Here is a 13,259-nt window from a genome sequence, read left to right on the forward strand (position 1 = left end):
TTAGTGCAGCTTCTAGGGAATCAACGCGACTAAGTAAAGTGGTGTGATACACATCCACTTTCTTATCTAGATCCTGTAATAGCTTATAAATCTTGGACTACCAAGAATTGGATTTTGTTGGAGGCGCTTGAGAGGATGATGGAACATCCACAACAAGCATAGAGGATGAGACAGAAGACTTAAGAGTCTTAGTGGATATGGTTCTAACCTAAAGGCAATGGTCATTGGATTATTTTGGAGCCCCATAAAAATCAACAAACCTTGAGATCAGAGAAAGGAAGGGCAACTAAAAGGATTTTCCTTCTAACTCAACAAAAGTTTTGATCGACTTATACATAATAGAGGCAATGTCGATTTTCTTTCCTTGCACAATTCCATACAGGAGTTGGACTTTATCAAGCCTAATTGAAGAATTATGCCTAGAGGGTGACCAATTAGAGATGGCAATTTTGTAAATACCCTTGTAATAAGGAGTGACCACATTGACAGGGAGGAAACCACTGTCAGGCCACTTAGTCACTACGCCACCACTAAGATCACTAGCCATGAATTTACGCTCCTTTTTAGGGAAAGACAAGTCATCCTCATTCTTCACCACAAGGAGATTCAAAATAGTCCTAATCACATCAAGGGTAAGCTGCATCCAAATACCCCTTACCCAACCCTGGTTTTTGCAGAAGGACATTTGGTCCAATTCTTTCCTAAAATGTGCATAAAATTCTTGCACAAATCCCTAAGAAGGTGACACTGGTTTAACAACCAACACTTTCCATTTTCTTTCAGCCACATTTTTGGCAATTTCAGGGAACTTAGAGGTTCTACATAAGACTCACACACAATGGGTCTAAAAACAACAATTTCCTTAAACCTAAACTCAATAGAAGGAGAGTAAAAGATTTGACGTTTACCAAGAACCTTAGATTGAGGTGGAGCTTTCACCTTCCTTTTTTCCTTTGGCAATTTCGGCTTGTTTCTTCTTCTTTGCTTTGGATTTAGCCAGAGAGCCTTTTAAGCGCGTTAGTTTCTTGATGAGAGGTTGATCATCAAATGGTGTGGATCTTGAGTTTTGTGAGTTTGACATCGAATTTGAAGCAAAGGGGTGCGTACCTTCCTAGGCTTGTGAGGGCTACCCTTATCTCGTTCTCTTCTTTGATTCAACAACCTTCCTAATGTCATTAACAAACATTTGTTGATGCTCCATTGAATCAACCAGGAAAATTAGTTTTGCAGAAAATTTTGAGAAGAGAAATTTTTTTGAAAAACACAGACTTAGGTTTGACGGCACAAAAGAAAAAAGAGGTGGCTTAAAAAGAATGTTTCGAAGCCCTAGAAAAACACGAAAAGTTTTCGATTGAACACAAAGTGATCACATTGAAATAAAATGTGTGCACAACAGACATTTAAAAAAATCACACATGTGGTAACATGATAGAACAAGGTGCACACAGTGAACCAATGATATAACACATATATAGAAGAGACACTTAGGAGAGAATTCAAAAATGCAAGACAGCAGGCATGTGAGCACATGAACTCTCAAGGTAGTAGCCAAGAGACACAAATTAAGTATTGAACAAAAAAAAATTACCATGAGATCAATTTCATTATACAATGTTTTACAGAGGCAAATATTGAAGATCAAAGTGACATAAGGAAAAATCACCAACTTGTTAGGGGACGCAAAAGAATGTTCTCAATCATAGTCACTTTCACACACAAGTAAAAATATTCCTTTAATCAAACAAGAGCAAGAATGCAAAGATTCTTTGTCATAATTGTGTGAAGTGTCCTCAAAGGGAAGCATGACACATTGGTCAATTTTATTTCATTTAACTCGCCACTTTGCAAGCAATAGGCAAAAAATCTCTCAACAGCAACCAAGTGTAGCTTTCACACTTGCAAGGAGATAGCCTTCTAAATGGTAGATCTTCCAAGAACATAGGGATCTCTATATCCTAGAAGATTACTTAGTTATGACTTTCACACAACAAGCAAGGTAGTTCTTTCACATGGTGACAAAGTCAAGCAATAAAAACTCATGGAGAGAAAATTCATAAATGCTTTTAGAAATGAAAGAACAAGGTGGACACATCACATCAACATACTACCACAAGACATGAATAATTCCCATGCACCAACATTAATAAAAAATACTTGCAACAATAAAAAAATGGAACTTTTTCTCATGGCATTTATTAGAAAAGACAAAGACACTACTCAAATTGAATTAGTCAAATGGACTTCCTCAAATTTCCAAAAATTTGCAAGTCTAAAGCCTTAGTGAACAAGTCAGCAAGTTGAGAATTTGTGTTGACATGAGCAAGAGTGATCACTTTCTCATCAACTAAGTCTTTTATAAAATGATACCTAATGTCAATGTGTTTGGTTCTAGAATGTTGAACTGGATTTTTAGAGATGTTTATTTCACTTGTGTTATCACAAAAAACAGTTATGCATTCTTGATCTAATCCATAATCACTTAGCATTTGTTTTAACCAGAGAACCTATCTACAGCAGCTCCCTGCAGCAATATATTCAGCTTCAGCTGTGAAAAGCGAGATTGAATTATGTTTCTTGCTATACCAGGTGATCAAGTTGTTGCCAAGAAAGAAGCATCCTCATAATGTGCTTTTTCTATCATCCAAGCTCCTTGCCCACTCAGCATCACTAAAGCCCACAAGAATAGGATTAGAATCATAAGAAAACCAAAGTCCAAAATCAGATGTTCTAATAATATATTTCATAATCCTTTTCACAGCTTTGAGATTAAGCTCAATTGGATTAGATTGAAACCTAGCACACACACCTACACTAAAGCACAAATCTGGCCTACTTGCCATCAAGTATAACAAACTTCCTATCATGGTTCTAAACAACTTATTATCAACCTTTTTACCCTTTTCATCCTTGGGGAGTTTAAGGGTAGAGCTCATTAGAGTGTTAGCATGCTTGCCAATTTCGAGATTGAATCTCTTGAGCATGTTTTTGGCATACTTGGACTGAGAAACACACATGCCACAATCAATTTGTTTGATTTGAAGGCCAAGGAACATGTTTAGCTCTCCAACCATGCTCATCTCAAATTCATCTTTCATCAATGCAATAATTTTTTTCAATTGAGTATGAGAAGTATAACCAAAGACTATATCATCTACATAAATTTGAGCACACAAAAACTCACCATTTTCATGCTTTATGAACAAGGTTTTGTCAGCATTACCTCTTGAGAAGTTGTGATTAAGTAGGAAGGAGGTTAGCCTATCATACCAGGCTCTTGGTGCTTGTTCAATCCATTGAGTGCTTTCTTTAGTTTGAAAATGCGGTCTGGCTTGTGAGGATCCTATAATCCTACTGGTTGCTCAACATAGACTTCCTCCATGAGCATGTCGTTCAAGAATGCACTCTTCACATCCATTTGGTAAAGTTTCAGCTTCATATAGCAAGCAACTCCCAACATCAATCTTATGGATTCAAGCCTAGCCACTGGTGCAAAAGTCTCATTGAAATCAACTCCCTCGACTTGGTTATACCCTTGTGCAACAAGTCTTACTTTGTTCTACATAATGTTCCCAAACTCATGTGATTTATTTTTAAAAATTCACTTTGTTCCAATAACATTGATCCCTTCAGGTTGAGGAACCAGGTTCTACACGTCGTTTCTCTCAAACTGTTCTAGCTCCTCATGCATGGGAGCAATCCAGCAATCGTCTTCAAGAGCTTCTTTAGTGTTCCTAGGTTCTGAAAGGGAAACATAGCACAAGTTATTAATTTCACTCTACCTTTTTCGTCTAGTGACCATTACCTCTTCCAGATTTCCAATCATTGTGCAAGGTGGATGACCCTTTTTTATCTAGGAGGGTGGTTGTCTGATTTTGGGAGTCTTTTTTTGAGTGATTTCTCGAACAAATCAACAATCAATTCAATTCCTTGTCTTTCTGGAAGAGATCCTTGTTGAGTTGCAGAGGTGTTTACATCAGATTCCGGAGTGGTCACATCTTTAGATGAACTTTGAGTGGGCACATTCTCTTGGGAGGTGGTCACCTCAGTAAGAGACATTAAGTCATCAAATCATCTTCATAAGAAAATTGTGAGAAATCTTCTAAACCAGAGAAAACAACATTAAATGATTCAATAATGCGTTGAGTTCTCATATTAAAAATCCTATATGCTCTACTATTTGTGGAATACCTGAGAAAAACACCTTCATCACTCTTGGAATCAAATTTCCCTAGGAGATCTCTATCATTCAACACATAACACTTGCAACCAAAGACATGAAAATAGGACAAATCTAGCTTTTTACCCTTCCACAACTCATATGGAGTTTGTGAGGTACCTTTCCTTAGAAAAAATTTGTTGGCAATGCGACATGCAATGTTGATTGCTTCGGCCCATAGTCTCGTTGGTAATTTCTTGGCATTTAACATGACTCTTGCCATTTCTTGAAGGACTCTATTCTTTCTCTCCACAACTCCATTCTGTTGGGGTGTTTTTGGGGCAGAAAACTTGTGCCATATACCCTGCAAATCACAAAAATTTGAAAAATTAGAGTTCCTAAACTCTCTTCCATGATCACTTCTTATCCTTACAACTTTCTTCCATTCACAATTTTGTTCAACTTAAAGTCTTTTGATCAGGTTTTGGAAGACTTCAAATGCATCAGAATTTTCCCTTAAAAAATCAACCTAAGAAAATCTAGAAAAGTCATCAACGCACACAAAAACATATCTCTTACCTCCCAAACTTTCAGTTTGCATAGGACCCATCAAGTCCATGTGAAGAAGTTCTAAAACACTTGAGGTACTCAACCGAGATAAAGATGTGTGAGGAGACTTTGTTTGCTTACCTTGTTGGCACAGGCCACAAACTTTAGCTTTTGGAAATTGGAAACACAAGTTTAGGTAAACCTTTCACAACATCTTTCTTGGAAAGTTTCACAAGGTCTTTGTAATTCATTTGTCCAAGCTTCTTGTGCCAAATATCAACACAATCTGACTTCAAACTTAAACAAGAAACTTCGTTAGTCAATAAGTAACAATTATCATTTGATCTCTTCCCTTCAAGCACTAAAGTACCATCATCATTCAAAACTTGACACAAATTTGAAAATTTCATAACAAAATCCTTATCACATATTTGACTAATGCTTATAAGATTAGCTTTAAGACCTTTAACATAGAAAACGTCATTCAGAACAAGGAAACCGGAATGGTTATAGACCATTTTCCAAGGATTTTACCTCTTTTGCCATCACCATAGGTCACATGACCAGCCTTTACGAATTCAAGATTAGTCAACAAACCTTTGTTGCCTGTCATGTGCCTTGAGTGAAAAACTGATGGAAAAACAGAGACTGAAGAAGTTCTGAAAATCGTGAATCAACTGATTCTTTCATTAACCAACAGTAGCACATACAGTGTTAGTCTTTATACAAAGAAGACACATTATGTTAACTGAAACGACACAGTTTTAGAGCTGTGAACAAGGTATAAGGAAATTACAATAAGGACCTCCACAGTTTATCCTTTTTCACATTTTGGTTAACATTCCCCCTTAAACTGGACTCTCATTTGCTCTTGCTATCCCTTTTGCTGCAGTTTATCCTTTTTCACATTTTGGTTAACATTCCCCCTTAAACTGGACTCTCCTTTGCTCTTGCTATCCCTTTTGCTGCACTTTTGTGAACAAAAATGACCACTTTAATAGCAGCTTCAACACTTCAGCAGCAGCTTCAATGCTTCTAAAACAGCACCTTTAATACTTCAGTGAACCACTTAACAGCAGCTTCAACACTTCAGTGAAGCTTCAACACTTCAGCAGCAGCTTCAATACTTCAGTTCACCATTTAGTAAAACAGCACCTTCAACACTGAATCACTTTAATACTGCAGCTTCAACACTTCAGTGAACCACTTAACAGCAGCTTTAACACTTTCAGTAAACAGTTTTTCAACATTTCGGTGAACTATTTCAACACTTTAGTACAAACAGCAACTTTCAACACTTCAACAACCAACAACTTCAACACTTCAACAGCTATTTCTACTGCAAAATACCCTTTCCAACTACAGAGCATTTCAGTAATAGAGAGACAGCAACTTTAACTACTATTTGCATTCATTTCAACTACCAATTTCCACTGCAAAACACTCTTTCCAACTACAGAGCATTTCAATAATCAGAAACTACACCTGCAACTACTGTAGCTTCAATCACAAAATTTAACACACTGCAACTTTTAGTCACAAGGCTGTAACAACCACTTTAATCACCAGAACAGTTTCAACAATCACTTCTCAACACAAACTCTCATTTCAACTTAACACAACCATTTCAACAACCACTTCAGTTCATCATATTTCAGATTACCATAAAAAAAAAATTTCAACAGCCACTTCAATTCACCAAATTTCAGTTCATACACATAGGCAGCATTAAGCACTGTTAGATTTCAGTCAATACTTACAGGCTGTGGAGTGTCAACAACACAGAGTTTCTGTTTCAACTCTTGAAATTGAGTAATGGANACTTCAACATCAGAACAGTTTTTTTTTTCCTTTTCTTTTCATTTCAACATACTTTCTTTTCATTTCAACATACTGCAACTTTAGTCACAAAGCTGGAACAACCACTTCAACATCAGAACAGTTGCAACAATCACTTCTCAACACAAAATCTCATTTCAACTTAACACAACCATTTCAACAACCACTTCAGTTCATCATATTTCAGATTACCATATTTTAGCTTAGCACAAAAACTTCAACAGCCACTTCAGTTCACCAAATTTCAGTTCATACATACAGGCAGCATTAAGCACTATTATATTTCAATTAATACTTACAGGCTGTGGAGTGTCAACAACACAGAGTTTCTGTTTCAACTCTTGAAACTGAGTAATGGAGAGGGCTTTGGTTAACACATCAGCTATCTGCAGTTTTGAAGGAACATACTGCACAGCAATTTTTTTGGCTAAAACTTGATCCCGGATGTAATGAGTATCAATCTCTATATGCTTTTTCCGAGCATGAAAAACGGGATTAGAAGCTAAGGCACCAGCGCTGACATTATCACACCAAATTACTGGACAAGAATTGAGGGGTATTCCCAACTCAAAAAACAGACTTTCCAGCCATGCCAATTCAGTTGCTGTATGTGCCAATGCTCTATATTCAGCTTCAATAGATGATAAGGCAACCACTCTTTGCTTCCGGGAGCTCCATTGAATCAGATTTGGCCCAAGATATACACAGTATCCACTGGTGGACCTCCTATCATCCAAGTTACTACCCCAGTCAGCATCTGCATAGCATTCAAGGTGAAGAGAAACTGCTGGTCTGAACTGAAGACCATGAGACTGTGTTCCTTTAAGATATCTCAAAACCCTCTTGCAAGCTTGCCATTGTAGCTCAGTAGGAGCTTGAAGATACTGACTTAGTTTGTTGACTGTAAAACTAATATCAGGCCTTGTTAAGGTTAAGTACTGAAGAGCACCAATGGTACTTCTATACAAACTGGGGTCTTTAAACAACTCACTATCTGTGGCTGAAAGTTTTGAACCAGTAGCCATGGGAGTGGGGCAGGAATAGGCATCTTGCATCTTGGTTTTTTTAAGCAAATCAGTAACGTATTTGGTCTGCTTCAAGTGAATTTCCTCATGTGTTCTAGTTACCTCCAGACCAAGAAAATAGGTCACTGAACCAAGTGTTTTCAAGGCAAACTGAGTATTTAAGGTTTCAATCGATCAGTTGTAAAATGGAAGGGTTGTTGGATCCAGTAATTAGGATGTCGTCCACATAAATAAGGACATAGAGAACTTGAGCATTATCCTTAAAGATGAATAAACTGGAATCTGAAACTGAAATCTTAAAGCCTTTGTCCAGCAAGGCTTGTTTGAGTTTATCAAACCATGCTCTTGGAGCTTGTTTTAGACCATAAAGAGCCTTGTTAAGTTTGCACACATATGAAGAAAGGTGAGGAACTTCAAAACCTTAAGGCTGCCTCATATAAACAGTTTCAGTTAATTGACCATTAAGGAAAGCATTATTTACATCTATCTATTGAATGTCCCATCCGGAAGAAATAGCAAATGTAAGAATGATTCTAATGGTACTAGGCTTAATAACCGGGCTGAAAGTTTCAAAGTAATCCAACCCAGGTGTTTGTTGAAAGCCTTTAGCAACTAGCCTAGCCTTATATTTGGAGAGAGACCCATCAGCATTGAATTTTGTCCTGAAAACCCATTTGTTACCAACTACATTCATATCGGCAGTCTTAGGAACAAGACTCCAGGTTTCATTTTGCATTAAAGCATTAAACTCAGCTTGCATAGCCTCTTTCCACTCATTACTAGCAAGAGCTTCACTTACTGTTACGGGTTCAGGTTGAACAGTGGTTGTAGATGATGTAAGGGCAGTATAAGACTATACAAGATCTGGTTTTGTTGTTGAGAATTCAAGTTATGCAGGGGCTGTTTTGTTGTGAAAGATTCAGGTTGTGTAGTGATGATGGTAGACCAAGTTTGTGTAGGGGCAGTAGAAGGTTGTAAAGAGGATTTAGACCTAGTAATCGTTGAATGTGAATTGATGGCCATGGGTAAAGAAGATGGACCAAGAGCAAAGAATTGTGATGGAGTTAAATCTACTACAAGAGAGCAACCAGGAGGATGAGAAGAGTGCTGTAAACTAGGCTGATTTGTAGGTAAGGATAGTGACTCACTGGTTGTACAATTGTTTTTGAAATGGGTAAAATCAACCTTAAGAGGGCAGGTGGACAAAGGTGTGTGAATTGTAGTAAAAGCTGACCCTGTAATATTTGTATAAGAAGAAGTTGGACCTAAAGTAGTAGGAGCATCTATTGGGGCAGTAGTATGATGTAATGGAGACAAAGGGACAGCAGAATTAAAAGTAGAGCTACAAGGAATATTAGAAGTAGATTGAAGTACTGAAATTGATGCAGAATCTGACTTACCAACTGTTGAATTGAGACATGAATCAGGATTAGCCACTGCAGGAGAGACTTTGGCACTTATATCAAGTGGAAGCTGAATAGAAACATAAGAGAACCTAGGAATGAAAGAGGTGGTTTCTAGTGAATCAAGTGGTATAGCAACAAAGTGAGACTGATCAGGTTTAGTGGCAAAGTGAAACTCTTGTTCATTGAATTGGACATTAGGAGTGATATAAACTTTGCCTTCTGAATTCAAACACTTATAACCTTTATGCACTAAACTATATCCAACAAAAGTACATTTGGATGAATGAAAACTGAGTTTATGTTTGTTAAAATCTCTTAAAAAAGGGAAACAAGTGCAGCCAAGGGTTTTAAGTTCAGAATACACCGGTGGTCTATTAAAGAGTACTTGATAAGGTGAAATGTGATTTAAAACATAAGTAGGCATTCTATTAATCAAGAAGACTGCAGTCTCAAAAGCAAACCACCATAAATGCAGTGGCATAGAGGCATGAGCAAGTAAAGTGATGCTAGTCTCTGCTATATGTCTATGTTTGCGTTCACTTCTTCCATTTTGCTGGTGAACATGAGCACAAGAGTGCCTAAACTGAATACCAACAGCAGACAAATATGACAGTAGACCCTTATATTCTCCACCTTGGTCGGATTGGAGACATTTAAGCTTACAATTAAATTGTCTCTCAACCAGGTGGTGAAACTTAATAAAAACATAATTGACTTCAGCTTTTGTCCTTAAGGGAAACAGCCAAGTAAACCGGCTGTAATCATCAATGAAATGGACATAGTATTTGAACCCTTCTAGGGAGGTCAGTGGGGCTGGTCCCCACACATCACTATGAACTAACTCGAGTGGGTGTGTAGCTCTAGATTGAGACAAGGGAAAGTGATTTCTATGCAAATTGCCTAATCTACAGGCATCACAGAAGGGTAAGACAGAAGTTGATCCTGAAGGTTGTTTATCCATAGATGATAGAATATTGTGTAACACATCTGATTGAGGATGGTCTAACCTATTATGCCAAAGAGATAGCATATGTGTTTTGGTATTATTAACATGAAAAACAGTAGGTGAACTATGTGATATGTTGGTATTTTTAGTAGAGAGTGCTTTGGTGCCTGAATGTGAGATATGAGAAAAGTTGGTACTGTAATTATGTAATGCAGTGGTAGATAAATCATCACCAGAATTATGCAAAACAGTAGGAGAAAATAAGGAAGTAAAACCATTCAAGTTTTGTGTTTTATTAATAGGAAAAGAATTACAAGTATGCAGGATAGTATTACAATCATTAGGTTGTTTTACAGAACCTGCCATCTTATTTCTAGTATAACAAGAGTGACTCATATCTTTTTCAGTACATTTATTGTGACTGGACTGACTAGCTGAAGTAACAAATGACTGAGGAACACAAGGANTTGTTCAGTTTTCAAACGCTTCAGTTTTCAAACGTTTGGGATTTATGGCAGCCATTAAGCAGCCAATAAAAGCTTGATGGAAGCTTGGTTATAAAGATATTATTTTGGTCCCTAAGCTCAAGAACACGAATATACAAATATATAGAAAAATACACCATCAATAGAGTGTCTTGAGAGCTTAGAAGATCCAAAATACTGCTCGTGAGTTTGTTTCAATGGCTGGAGGTAATTCTTGATTCCTGGTTTATAGTTTAAGAATATTATATTCTTTGTATTTCCGTCTAGATTACAGATAAAATATCTTACAATCGTCACTTTATAGGTTTTGAAGTTATTAGAGTTATTGAAAATGGAAGCACTTCTTAAGCCTCTCAAAGTGAAAACAGATGTTGAAAATTTTACATTGGACGACAGTGAGGCAAATCAACCTCTGAGTCCAGTTGCTCGTATGTTTCATGAGCCTGATTCCAATGTCTACATTATTGCCATGATCGGCTTGAAGATAAAAATCAATGCAGAAGTTGTTAAAGCAAATTTGGTGCATACTTTGCTAAAGCACTCTCGTTTCTCTAGCTTGCAGGTAAATTTTTTTTAATCATATGCTTCACCAGAATGAGATTATGGCAGATGCCTAAACGATTTCACGCAGTCAATTCTATTCATGTTTCTTAACATTGTCTTCTGAAATGTACCATTTTCGTCATTATCTATTTTTTTAGTAGCGAGTTAATTCTTTATAATAAACGAGGATCCACAATTATGTATTAGGAAAATATAACTCTTTAATAGCGACATTAACCTTATTATTATTATTATTATTTTATAATAAATAAGGATCGGTTCTATTAGATTAGTCCAAGAGACTCCTTTAAAATTTTAGACCTTTGACTCTCATACCATATTAAGTTATCATCTCATTTAAAAATTTAAACAAATAGATAATATTTCAACATTGGACCTTTGAAACTCATACTTTTTTTTTATCAAAACTATTCATTCATTATTTTATGTTACATCAAGTTATACTTAATGTTAATTTGTATATTTTTTCTTTAAAAGTTAAAAAAAAAAAAAAAAAAAAAAACTATTCTAAACTAGCTTGTTATCACATAGTTTATCTAACTCTTTTGCAGGCTGTGGATGAAATGAATGATGGTAGACTAATATGGGTCCCAACAGAGGTTAATTTGGACAATCACGTTATAGTCCCAAAACTTGATCCAGATAACATCGACTCACCAGATAAATTTGTGGAAGATTACATCTCCAACCTGAGCAAAAATAAAATCAAAATGTCAATGCCAATATGGGATCTCCATCTCCTCAATGTTAAAACTTCTGAAGCTGAATCCGTCTCTGTTCTTCGAGTTCACCACTCTCTTGGTGATGGAACTTCTCTTATGTCTCTCTTCCTAGCTTGTACTCGTAAGGTTTCTAACCCAACAGAACCTCCCACCATTCAAATGGTTAAGAAAGTGAATTTCGAAAAATCCTCTAGAGGGTTGAGGGGAAAATTCATCAAATTGTGGTTGGCTATGTGGCTATTTTTGAACACTCTTGTTGATGTAATGATGTTTCTTGCTACGGCATTAATGCTTATAAAGGATACGAAAACACCACTCAAAGGTCCCTTGGGCGTTGGCTCAAGTACTCGATGATTCGTTCATCGATCAGTCAGTTTGGATGACATCAAGCTTATAAAGAATTCGACAAGAACTGTAAGTTAATTTGCATCTTTGTGTTGTATCCTAAATGAGTTTTCTTCTACTTTTGTTTAATATTATTTTGTGGCATTGTGATTTTGTAGACAATCAATGATGTTATGCTGGAAGTGACTCAGGTAGGGTTATTTCGATATCTTAATCGAAAATATGGTGAGCTATATATAATTAATTAATATATAAAATTATGTTATTGAAGTTTGACGATAATGATATGAGTTTTTATGAGTTTAAAGAGATGATACGAGTTTGTATAATATAAATTCTTGCTTCCTCCCGTATGATTTAGATTCTTGCTTCCTTCCATAGTCGGATCCCATTCATACATTTTTGAAATATTAGTATAACTCATAGACTAGCTTAGACAGATCCACAATGAAACATTGCAGGGGAGAGTAATAAGATTGATAATGGATTGTCAGAAAGAAGTAACAATCTCCCAAAGAGTATTCGTATTAGAGCAACCTTCTTCATGAACCTTAGGCCAATTCCAGGGATTCAAGTGAGTGTCCAATACCAGTTCATATTCAGTGATTTATATTATGTTTTTTGACAGGGAAAGTAAATATTAATTTATACGAATATTATATATTTTTGTAGGAGCTAGCTGATATGATGGAAGGGTACTAAAGCAAAGTGGGGTAACCAAATTGGTTATTTGATATACCCTTTCACAATTGCATTACGAGATAATCCATTGGATTACCTTCGAGAAGCTAAGACAGCCATGGATAGGAAAAAGGCTTCTCTAGAGGCTTCTTTCTCATATTTCTTGGCTAAATATTTTCTCAAGTTTGGTGGCTTGAAGGTACGATTACTTTTCTTTTATGCTTCTTTTGATTATCATGGAATATAACCAAATTAAGTTGTTGAAGCTTGTGAAAGTTTCAAAGAAAGAAGAAAGAAAGAGTAAAGAGAACTTTGAAGAAAACTGCAGATCTGATAAATTGAAAATTAATTCGCGTACAGGTGTTTAGCTTCTCTTTTATATTAAGAGAAAGAGAGCTGCTCTGAACTTGCAGTAAAGTAAAAGAGTAAAGTTAAGAGTGCAACATGCTGCAATTACGCAAATGACCTTTTACTAACATTCCCCCTTAAGCCATACTGTCCCTTCTCAAAACAACTAATTCTGATCATTTTGTGGCTAACA

General features: G+C 36.3%; 1 pseudogene; it reads left to right on the forward strand.

The window, feature by feature from the left end:
* The first annotated feature begins 10,737 nt into the window (after positions 1 to 10,737).
* Positions 10,738 to 12,965, forward strand: LOC116131834 (annotated as a pseudogene).
* The last annotated feature ends 294 nt before the right edge of the window (positions 12,966 to 13,259 follow it).

The sequence above is a fragment of the Pistacia vera genome, unplaced genomic scaffold, assembly GCF_008641045.1.
Source record: "Pistacia vera cultivar Batoury unplaced genomic scaffold, PisVer_v2 Contig244, whole genome shotgun sequence".
In the NCBI taxonomy this organism is placed as follows: domain Eukaryota; kingdom Viridiplantae; phylum Streptophyta; class Magnoliopsida; order Sapindales; family Anacardiaceae; genus Pistacia; species Pistacia vera.